This window comes from Diceros bicornis, chromosome 7 (assembly GCF_020826845.1).
Source record: "Diceros bicornis minor isolate mBicDic1 chromosome 7, mDicBic1.mat.cur, whole genome shotgun sequence".
Classification (NCBI taxonomy): domain Eukaryota; kingdom Metazoa; phylum Chordata; class Mammalia; order Perissodactyla; family Rhinocerotidae; genus Diceros; species Diceros bicornis.
The window spans coordinates 18741035-18753340 of record NC_080746.1 but is presented as its reverse complement, the minus strand read 5'-3'; positions in this window follow the sequence as shown (position 1 = coordinate 18753340).

Genomic DNA, 12306 nt, shown 5'->3' with positions numbered 1-12306 from the left:
ATAGATATGTCTGTGGTTGTGGGAGGGGTAAGGAGAGGCAAAAAATTGAAAGTATTCTTATCTGAGGGTCTCTACTTTCTCTGTGCTCTAGAGGGTCGGGACGTTTGTTGAGAATATTGGGGGAGGGGGCAGCACGATGGGGAACTCGAGGAGAGCCCTGGAAATTTGACAGAGCCATTGTGGGGTGAGAGCTGACCATGGACATACAGAGAGATCCCTGGGTGTAGGGAGAGTTCCACTGTGGGCTGGAGATAATGTCGTTGCTGTGGTCACATCCACGGGGCTGAAGGATTTTTTTCAGCATCCCAGGTTCAGGAGTGGTGTAGGTGGATGGCTGGCTGCTCAGGGTTGGAGTTTTGCTGGCCAGGGGTGGCAGAAAACAAAGATGAGGGTATTTGCTAGAGAGTGGTGTGTTGAGGCGATCAGCCTTGGGAGCTGGGCAGGAGAAGGCTGAAAGCCAAGTCCAGAAGGGGCTGATGGATCAAGAGAAATTCGAGGATTCAGGAGCTGGGAATCTTGATGAGGCCGAGGAGCAGGTCTAATGAGAGCAAGGGAGTGGGAAGGCCGGAATATGTGGAGGAGCGTGGCTAGAGATGGGACAGCTGGAGACTGAGTTTTATAATGCCAAGAGGACACAAGCCAGGCGTGACCATGGGGGTAGGGGATGGTGGACCTCGATGAAGGTTGGTCAAAGAACTGTGAGGTTAAGGTGTTGGTGAAGGAGTCGTGCATTCAAGTCACCCGGGAGGTAGCTGGATTTGGAGGGGAGAGGAAAATCAGGGGCCAGATGTCAGGCTCATCCCTAAAAGGAAAGAGTGACCAGGTCAGCAGTAGGAAGCAAAACTGGGGGGTCAAGGATGGTAGAGCCAGGAGGCTCACGTCCCAAAGGAGGAAGGGCTTTGTTTTATGTGAACTTGGAGGTGGAATGTTCAGGCAGTTGTCACAGACTAGGTGCCCCGAGGAACTCAAGGTGGGGTTTGGAAGCATTTAACTGTTTTTCCAAATTGTTTTTTTCACCTTTTGTTATGTTAAGGAGATGCAACCACCAACCACCCTGAACCAGACCAAGCTTCACCGCAATAGCTATGCCTATGACCTTTGCCTTATTTTTAGTGCTGAGATCTCACCAGGAGGAGCTTAGGCCTTATCACCGTAACCCACAGTGTATATGGAAACGTGTTTTCCAACTGAGCCTGAGCAAGCCAATACCCACTTCTCCCTTCTGAATATTTATTCCCCATCCAAAATAAAAGATCCTTGTTTCCCTTTGTTCGGGGACACCATGATTTTGGATATGATTCCTCATTGTCTCGTGTTTGCTGCCAATATACTTTACTTTGTGAGACAACTTCCACTGGTGTAGAATCTTATTTAACTCACCAGGAGGCGAACCCACTTGGTTCGGTGACACAATGACTTTGGTGAGCCGGAGGAATACTGCTCCCCTCCTCTTCCCTCATACCTCCTGGTATGTGGGTTGTGGAAGAGTAAACAGCTTCTGGCTGCAGAGGAAAAGGAACCAAGTGTCCTCAGGTTGGGGTTTAGGAAAAGAGATGAAGGGGCCTTTCGGAGAAATGTTGAGGATAAGAGGAGTTTTTCTTCTGGAATGGAAGCTCTGGAGAGGAGTGGGGAGGGGATGAGAAGCTTGGAGCAGTATGGAGAGGAGAGAGCGGCAGGAGTTTGTCTGCATTTAGCAGCTAAACTTGGATGACAGGGATGGATGGGAGGCCTTGGGGGTTGGGGGGAGAACTAGCTAGAACTCTGGCTAACTTGGATCCATTCCAGGACAGACTGAGGCCCCTGGGGACAGAGGCCTGGGGATGCCAACCAGCCAGTATATCCTTTCCATGGGGTTCTAAACTGAATATGGGTGAGATATTATTATAGTTCTCCCTCCCCAAGAAACCTCAGCCACAGGTAATGCAACCAGTCAGGCGCCAGGATGCTGCGGCCTGGAGCTACAAAGAGCAGCAGACCCAAGTGCCTGGGGCCCCCCGGGCCTCTCCAGCTGTAGCCCAGATGGTTTGTCCACCCAAGGGAACTGGCTCCTAATCATTCCTCTAGGTCACATGGAATCTTGATGCTCTACACCCTGCCGCCCCAGCTCACGCACACCCGCACAAACAGACACACACACACACACACACACAACACTAAATATGCTTGGCACCTACCTCTCCCCAGTCTGCGGGGATGCTATCACTACAGTGGTTAATAATAACAATAGGAAGAAGTAATGAGCACACATCACACAGGGCTGTGGCCTCACACCCAATTTTAATTGCTCCAAGCACAGAGACCTGAAGTATCTACATCTCAAAGGCAAGTGGGTCTGTGTGGAAGCCACATGCATGGAAACCCACTGGAAGGAGTCAACCTATTGAACATGAGTCAAATGTGAATCAGGCCCAAAGTCACTCCTATCTTCCTCTTCCCAGTAGTCCCCCATAATGTCTGCTTCCTGGTGCAATTTTTGTGCAGTTAAACATGAATAGCTTAAAAATAAATCATTACATTTCCATCTTCAGGTGATCCAGGCCTGTAATCTGATACCAGGCCACAGCAGCAGGGTAACCACAAGCAGGGGAGTAAAGTCTATTGACCCTATGACTGAGCTGAGAGTCGGCCCTACCTAATTAGAACACATTCTGTAATTGTTTTAAAAAAGTATCTCAGGCAAGCAGGCCCTGGGGCTGGCCACCCTGTTATGGGGCCGTTGTGTTGGAGGCCAGGAGAATAGCGCCCTGAAGCAGAGGGGTCACCTTCCTGGGCTCACTTTGGCTGCTAAGTCCCTCTCAGGCCTTCCCTGCGGCCCCCAGGGTAGCCCGCTGTCCCTGCCTCTTGGGTCTGCCCTTCCTTCCCTTGAGGTTTCTCTCCTCCTACCCAACATCAGGCTCAAGATTCACCTCAGGGCCAGGCTTGTGGGGAAGGGGCCGTGGCTGGAAGCGGACCCAAGGAGGAGGCAGTGCAGGCCCGGGCAGCCGGAGCAGCTGTGGGCAGGGGTCCAGCAGGCAGCAATGGACGGCACGAGGAGAAATGATGGACCTCAGGATGGGGTGCCCAACAGGCGGGTGAGAGGCCGGTGCCAGAGATCAGGGTAGCCTGAGTGCAGATCCTGGAACAAGGGCTTGGCATAGAGACCAAACCAGAAACCCACCTGTAAGAACCTGAGGAAACTCAGAACCTGAGGAAACCAGCGGTGGGCACCTCTCTACTAAAGCAAGTAGGGAGCTGGGAGCCGGGGGCGCCGACTGGGTCCGCCCACGACTCCAAGGCTGGAGCACTGAGTGTGTCCTGCCTCCGGGCCACACTGCTCTGGGATTTGACCAAGAGCCCAGGTTTGGGGACCCGGGGAAGAAATGAGACAGGAGGTGTCCTTCTGCAGAAGAGGAGGTACCAGATTCAGAGCACCTCCCTCACCTGCCTGTCCCTAAAACAGAGCCTTGTCCTTCTGAGGTTTTGCTGGTAACTATAGGGAAGCAGGAGAGAGGTCAAAATAGGGCAAGTGGGGCAAGTTACAAATTGAACAGAAATGTCACCAGAGCCCCTGGCATAGCTGCGGGGAGGCCTCTCTCCCTCCCCGGGCCTCCACCAGCCTCCTCTCACCAGGCGCGATCCTTATCTGGAGAGGTGGGCGCACCTCCACGCTGCTATCTGTCCCAGGCTGGTGTTTCTGGGCACAGCCTCAGTCCAATTCACTAGGTACTTCTGAGCACCTTCCAGGTCCAGAGTTGGGATTGGCAGGAGCCAGGGTGGGCATTAATAACGTCTCAGAGAGCCTGGCCATCTGTAAAGATGCTGTAACCCGAGAGCGCTGTGGGACCTCGCAGTAAATGTCTTCCCATCACACAGAAACGATGTGAGAAGTGAAGAGATGAGGTCATGAATGTGGAGAGCCCTGTCACCTTCGAAACCCTGGACATGTGAGCGGTTGGCCTCGGTCTGGGAAGGGGAGTGATGTTTTCTAACAAATGTTCTGGAAGGAAGAGAAGAGCACCCAGCATGGAGCCCTCAGCCCCTTTTTGGTCCTGGCTCTGCCACTTCCTGAGGGGTCACCTCCCTCATGTGGAACCATGAGCAACCTGATAAGGCCCACCTCACGGACTGTCTTAAGACTTAACCGAGAAAACTTGTGAAAGAGCTTTGCCAATGGCAAAGCGCTACACAATGTTGGCCACCATTGTTAAAAGCACAGAAATACTGTATGTCATGGAAGCTCCATTGCCAAGACAAGCAAGATGATGGGCCTTTGGGTGAACTGGGGCCATCAGGATCCCCTAGTCTCGGCAGGCCCTCTAGCTGCGGCTCTATCTCCATTCCTTTGCTGCTTCACCCGGAAAAGCATCTGGAGTCCCCCACACTCTGCCTCACTGGGGGCCCAGACGAAACCTCGGAGCCCTGTCAGGAGCCCTCAGATCTGGGGGCACAGGGTGAGGTTCTCAACTCCGTCTGGATAAGCTTGGAGAGAAGCAGGGGTCCCAACAGGGCAGCAGGGTCCTGCTCAGGAGCAGCGGCCTCGGCTCCCTCCATGGTGGGGAAAACGGAAGGAGAATGCTTGCTGTGTGGAAGCAAGCTAAGAACCTGCAGGCAGAGAAGGCCAAGAAGAATTTGATTAGCATTTTGTCTCCTCACCCTGAGCTTGGGAGCCTATTGAGCGGGGTGGAGGCTGCACTGCCCTTGCAGACAAACCTGCAGACCCACCTGTGTGGGACAAAAAGGAGGGGCCGGCTGGGGCACTAGGAGGCAGCCAGGGCCCTAGCCACCAAGACCCACTCCCACGCTCCGGGGGCTCTCTCAAAACACATCTGCTCTCATGCCTCTCCCCAGGGTGGGGAAGGGGTGTTGCCTGGAGTTTCCACCTAGAGCCCAGACAACTCTTCATCTCATGACCGTCTCACAACTGCCTCCGTGAGCAGGGATGTGGAGGGAGGCTGAGGTCCTCCTCCCCAGCTGGAGGTCCAGCCCCCTTTCCATGCTCTGAGTGTGAACACCCTCTCCCCCGCCACCACCCCTACCACAGCCCTCTTGCAACTAACTCATGGTGCTGATGAAAGAGCTGGAAAATACTAAAGTAAGATTTTTTGGCTTCAGAAAGCATGAAGCAGGGTTTTGCAGCAGCCAATGCTATAGCCATTTTGCTTCTTCTGTTGGCAGTGGAGGGAGGATGGGGAGACAGGCAGACCTGGGAAGCATTAGTGGTGAGAACCCAGAGATGGCTACCTTGCTCCCCTGAGAGACTGTTCTTGGCTCCTTTCCTTTCCAAGTTTAGCATCCTGTGTGTCTCTGGGTCCCAGGTGGGGAGAAAGGAGCTGGCATTGGCTGCCGAGAGCCCCCTCTACAAAGCTAGAAGCTAGAGGGGTTCCTCTTTTCTTCACCTCTAACAATCCCCTTCTCCCCTCTCTTCCTCTACTTCTCTGCCAGCTCCAGTTCTCCTGGAATGATGGTTCCCATCTGGCTTCCAAATCTCTCCTCAGCCAGCCCTGGGGACAGACATGGGCCCTCACACCAGCTCCCCTCCTGCTTAGCTGCCCTTGTCCTTTGGATCCCCAGGCAGACACCCACGCTGGCCCTCTTTAAATCTTCCCGTATTGATCCAAGAGAAAGGCTCTGAGAAAGCACTTCCATGCTGCTCCTCCAGCCCTGTGTCCTCCAGTCACAGTGGTCCTGGTTGCAGGTTTGGGGGACTCTGATGGGGAGACCCCAGGGATAGCAGAGCCTCCCAGAGTCACCACTTCTGCTGAGTCACCCATTCTAGCATCCAGTCCCAACCCTGCTTGTCCAGAGATGGAACTCCTTGCACCACCATCTCCATGACAGACACCCTGCCCATATTCAGTGGGATGACTGAGAGGCTGTCGATGGGCCTGGGCTCTGAGCCCATCATCGCCCTCATCCCCAGCTCCTCCAAGCCCTAGCTGCAAACCCCAGATCTGGGCCTGTTTCCCCATTTGTAAAATGGAGGAAATAACGCCCACCTCACAAGATTATTGGGAGCATTGGATGACATATTCACGTAAAGCATTCAGCAGAGTCTGGTAAGTGCTCACTCAATAAGTGGCATTTCTTGCTACTGTATGTCATATATTGACTTTCTTTTAATAGTAAGTTATTCTAGGGACTAGTGTGGTGAGTCCCCACCTCAGGTTATCTTCTTCCTGGCATCAGTGTCCCAAGGAGGCCAAATCAGCAACTAGGTTACCAGATGAACCCACAACCAGATCAGGGAGGTGGGTGGGTGTGTGCTCTGTGAAGGCCCCACAAACACCAGTAGACCTCCACAGAGGGTACCTCTCTGTAACCAGAACCTGTTCGTGGCCCCCACTCCCAGGCCCTGTCCTCTCACCTGGGCATGTTTGGATCTGTGAATCCCATTTCCTCTGCACCCGGGATCCCCCTTTTGATGACACTTTCTTTCTCTAGATGTGTGAGTGTCACTGACTAAGCCAGAGTCAGGCCTCTGTTCCCTGGGCCTCGAAGAAGGCGTTTCTCTTCCCATTATGAGTTGACTTCTCAAAACCAGCCCTCACTGCTCAGAAGCTTCCCAATTTGCAGCCCACAGCCTGGCTGTTGGTGTGCAAGTTACAGTGCCACTCACCATGCATGGGTGTGACAGTTACAAAGGACTTCCACCCCACGCACTGCCTCGGTCCAGGTTTGTTACAACTCAGTCTCCCCCTCTGAATAGGAAGTCGAATTGACCACCCACCACACAGGCTTCCAATTCTGTTCCATCACAAAGAAAAGCAGCTCAAGAGAAGCACTCAGAACTACTACAAGGTCAGGCTCCCCTTCAGTTCACAGGCGCCAGGACCACAGGTCAGCCCGGCTCCTCTCCAGACCCTGCTGGAGGGACCCTGCCTGGCAGAAGCCAAGGGGACAGCTGCATTTGACCTCTTCCCACAGCCCAGCTGGTTGTGAGGAGTGGAGACAGGCAACTCACTGGGGCTCTGGCTCCTTGGATTTTGTGATTGGGAACCAGGCAGATGGGTGGGGACGGAAGGAAGATGGAGGGCAAGGGTTTCACCCAAGCAGCCTCTCTCCATCCCTCCCTCCACATGCCTGACCCCCTTGCCCTCTCTCTCTTCCATGTCTCTGAGTTTCTGCCTCTTCATCGATCTCCATCTGTTTTTGTCTGTGTCCCTCTTTCTGCCTCTCTCTGTCTTACTTCCACTCTTTCTGTTTCCTTCAGTGGGTAATTTTCTATGGACTTTTCTGCTCTCCTCCCTGTTTTCTGTCTTTCTTTCTCTGTCTCTTTCTCATCTCCATTTTTCTGTCTTTATTTCTAAATCTACTTTACTCTCTTAATTACTCAATTTTTTTTTTTTTTGCCTATATATAGCTTTCTTCTTTTCCCTTCAAAAGAAAAATACTAAAATGGGAGATAAGATCACCACCAACCTTCTATCTATTTCACACACCCTACCCTGCACCCATACACACAGACCCCAAGATCCTGCCAGGTTCAGGTTGGTGGTTCCAGGTGCCATCCTCGGAGTCATCACTGATAAAACAGCTAGCCTTCTCCACGTCAAACCCCAGGTGGCCTCTCAGTCAAGCACACCCTGAACTGGGGCAGCCCAGATAGCCCAACTCAGAAATGACCAGACCAGGACAGTCTGAAATATTTCTGCTCTGAAGCATAGCCCCCAGTGGAGCCCTTTTCAGGGGTTCAACACTTGTCCCTGCCTTGATGACTATGCAGAACCCACACCCTGTCTTGCCCCATTCAGCTCCTTCCCTGCCCTTCACTTTGCTTATCTTATCACCAGAAGATGACAGCAAGGACGCACCCAGCCTAATCCAGCTTTCCCAATAACTTTGGCCTGAAGTACCATGGGTAAGTAGCCTAGTCACATCCAAGATGGCTCAGAAGAGGAAGAAGATGAGAAATACCTATACTTTGGGTGGTTCCCAGAAATAAAATATGAGGAGTGGTCTAGGTCTGATCCCTTGGACATGGTGCCCAGTGGCCCGGCTAGAATCGAGAAGACTGGACAGAAGACACAATTACTGCCCAACTGACTCATTTCATTTCCTTCAAGCACTACCATCACCATCACTCACCCGGGCCCTGCCTGGGGAAGGGTGCCTGTAGCCCCAAGAGCTCCAGAAGCCTGACCAAGCAGGACAGCTCCACCCAGGGTTCTCACTGGCATCTCTGACTCAACCTGATCGGATTCAGACTCTTCATCTTCCTCCCCAAACCCACCCCTCATCTCTTGCCACCTTGGTAAATGGTACCACTATTCGCCCAGTTGCTCAGAGAACCAGGACTCAACCTAGATCCTCCCCTCGCCTTGTTTTCCAAATCTAATTAGTCACCAAGTCCAATCCATGTGTAAAATTTCTCTCTGCTCTCCTGGTTCCTCTAACTTGGTTCAGGACCCCATCTTGCCTCCCCTGGACTTCTGCAATAGTCCCCTGCTATTCTGTCTATCCTAGTGTCTCACCCCACCTTGCTTCCAGCAGGCGGAGTGGGTGTTTTCCAAAATTGACAAAACAAAAAAACAAACAAGTCATCCTCCTGCTTAAACAACTTCTCCTGGCCCCTTATTGCCTGGAGCTGTGGTCCTCAAACTTCTTTGATCCCTGCGATAACAAAAAAAAATTTGGCACCCATCCCTCGCATATGTATATTTATTTGCATGTAAATTATGTTTAAAGGTACTACCATCATTAGCCAATATCTGAAAGACAATAAACCTTTAGAGAAAGAGTATTGCTCACATCAGGAGATCTGAATCTATATTTCAAAATATTTTGAACGTTTCTGGTGAGCTTCCATCAATTACGATTAGCTTGTTACAGTTTTTAACTCAACATGGAAAGATAATGAGAAGCCTATTCTAAGAGAGGGGGAGCAACAGCCTTGCCATTTCCTTGCTCTCTGCTTGTGCTTGCATTACCGGCCCCTCTCCAACCCCCAATGTCTTTTCAGGAACCCTGCTAAGCACCTTGTTCATTGCATGAGGGTCAGTTTAGTTAAAATTAGAGAAGATCACCCAAAAATCCTCTTCATGAGCACATGTAAATATGTTACAATATGCTAAAAGCAAGTAGAGATGCGAGGACCCTCTGCCAGATGCCATGGAACTCCCCATGCCCCGCTTCCCTCGGACCCCCTCAGTCACATGCAACAAGCATGACACGGGGGCTCAGTGCAGGCACCAGAGTCAACCTATATCGCAAATATTAGAAAAGCTCAAATTCTTTCTTTAGTTTTAATTTTAAAATACACAAAAATAGAAGTGTTTTTCTCCTACCCCAGTTGATCATCTTGCATAATCCCTGAGTTCAAGAACCCCAGTTTGGGAACTTCTAGTCTACATAAGGTCTGTGTCCAAATTCCCTATTTTGTGTACAGTTCTTGTAAAGGAAGATGTCTTGTGAGTTTCTCATAATCGAGGCTTTGTATTATTTGTCTTCCAGCCCCAGCACAAGGCTGGCATAGAGAAGATGCTCAGTAAATATTTGTGGAATTAATAGCTGGTTCTCCAATCACACACAGCCTCCTCTCCGCACTGCGAATGCCCTTCTCCCCTTTGGCCCCCACTTTTCCACCTGACCAAGTCCTGTTCATGCTCATAAGCTCAGTTCAAATGTCACCTCCTCAGGAGGCTGCCGTGACTCCGGCTCTGTTTGCTGTTCCACCGCAGCACTCACCAGCACATCACAGCGCCATGTCTGGGCCGGGTCACCTTCTGCGTCTTTTTAGAGAGCTATGGGAGCAGGGAAGGCGCCTCATTCCTCCGTGTCCCCAGTGCCCAGCACACTGTAGTCCTCAGTAACTGTCTGATGAATGAGAGAGGATCCCAGAGCCCAGGATGAGGTCAAGGGATGGTCTTGGCTGGAGACTTTTAAGTTCAAGAACTTTGGTTCTGGGTAATGGGCAGGGAGAGGAGGTGAGCCAAGGGAGATTGCGTGAGGGACGGCCAGGACCGTGTCTGCACGTTGAACCTCATGAAGCACTGCTCACTGATGGCCTTTCAGGCCGGAGATAAAGTCTACTTGGAGGAAAAGCGGGGACCCGGGGTGAGGAAGTGAGCTTCTACCACCTGGCGGCACTGTGTCTGCATCCCGGCTACCCCATGGAGGCTGAGTGGCCTCAAGGAGTGAGCAGCCTCTCCCCAAACATCACTCCACGGCCCAAGGCACTCAGTCAAGCCAGAGGCACCAGCGTTAGCAATAAACGGTCGTCCGTGGGAGGTGGCAAAGCCTGGACATAGACAGTCTAAAAGCATTCCATCTACCAACGGGGTCAACCCAATGAACTCATTTGTTAATGGCCCCATTAACAACTATCAACTCATCACCCACATAGAACCTCAAAATTCCTCCCACAGCCAGTCCTTTGGATTCTGCGTGGGCAATGTCCCCAGAGTCCAGCAGCCCAGCACCCTGCGCAAGCTTGTGCTCTGGGTCCGCCTGCCAAGCACGAGCTGTGTGGTGCTGGGCCAGTTACTTCAGTTCCCTCATCCGTAAAAGGAGAACATTAAGACTGAGTTTGCAAGGTTATTAGGACAAAATTAACTATCTCACATAGAGCACGTAGCATAGGGCACAACGCAGTGTAAAACATCAATAAAGAAGGCGTCCCTGGGCTGGCCCCGTGGCTTAGCGGTTAAGTGCGCGTGCTCCGCTGCTGGTGGCCCGGGTTTGGATCCCAGGTGCGCACGGACGCACTGCTTCTCCAGCCATGCTGAGGCCACGTCCCACATACAGCAACTAGAAGGATGTGCAGCTATGACGTACAACAATCTACTGGGGCTTTGGGGGGAAAAAAATAAATAAAGTCTTAAAAAAAAAAAAAAAAGAAGGCGTCCCTTCCTTCTCTCCGCCTTCTCCATCCCTGTGGACCAGGCCTTAATTAAGGCCTTCACCACCTTTCCCATGAACTATTGCAACCGCCTCTTGCCTGGTCTCCCTGCCTCTCCCCTATACTGCTACCAGGATGATCTTCCCCTGTGGCAGGTGTTGTGCTTTAAACTAAATTTACTCAAGCAACTTCTAAGCACCTTTTGTGTGCCAGGCACTCATTTACCGAGATAAATGAGATCTCTCCCAGGGAGCCCAGCACAGGGCTCCATAAATACTTAAGACTTTTTTTAGCTAGAAAGTCACTAAGCTGGGACTAGAACTGAACTCATGTTCTTTCTAATTCACTACCTCATCTCCATCACCCCTCACCTGCCTTCCTTCCACCTCCCTCAGCCCATCTTCAGCACAAGGACAAGTAGCAGGAAGTCCCAGCATAAGGAGACTGTCCAGAGACAGGGAGAGAAACAATAAACAGGTAAAGATTATGACTCAAATATCTGCAAGGACCTGGCTCAACAGCTCTGGTGGAAGAAATGCCTTTTTTTTGGGTGGGGGGGAGGGTCACTTCCTTCCTCAATATTTCCCTTTATGTGACAGCCTGAGCAAGATCAGATCCTCACCTAAGAGGGCTTCCTTACACAGAAGCGGACAGTTCAGCACCTCTGCCCCACGAGAAACAAGCCCATGGCTCCAGGCCTACCCCCAGCTTCCTCAGGCAGCCTTGGTCCAGCCTGCACTTGAAGGCCAAGAGCAAGATCCAGCATGACCCTCAGCCCCAGCCTGAGACCGCCAGCCCCAGGCGGATGGGGTCAAGGGATTCTCTGAGGGGCCTGTAAGACAAAAGCCTGTTCCCAAGGTGTGATGGCCACACCGCCTGCTGACTCCCCTCCCAGACCCCATCACACCCACAAGGCACACTCGTGGTGTAGCTGAGATGCTAGAAGTTCCACTGAATAAAAGCCAGAGCCAAATAGGATTAGACAGGTGAATTTGCTGCAATAAATATAATCTCAGTCAAGGATCGAAACCCTTGTCTACATAGGGCACAGCTGTCGGGATTTAGCTGCTCTGTGTGTATAACCGTGAAGGAGGGGGAAGGACATGGCAACTCTAGGGGGACCAGGAAGAAACACAAAGAAGACTAAGACACAACCCTCCCATGGGCACTGTATCCGTTTCCTGGGGCTGCAGAACCAAGTCCACGCACTGGGCAGCTTAAACTACGGAATTCTATAGTCTCACAGCTCTGGAGGCCGGAAGCCTGAAATCAAGGTGGGGCAGGACCACGCTTCCTCTGAAGCCTAAAGAAGGATCCTTCCTTGCCTCCTCCAGATTCTGGTAGCCACAGACCCTCCTCGGCTTATGGCAGCATCACTCCGATCTCTGCCTCCACCTTCACGTGGCACTCTCCCTGTGTGTCTTCATGTCATCTTCCCTCTGTGCCTGTTTGTCCCTGTGTCTCTTCTCATCAGTCACGTTGGATTAAGG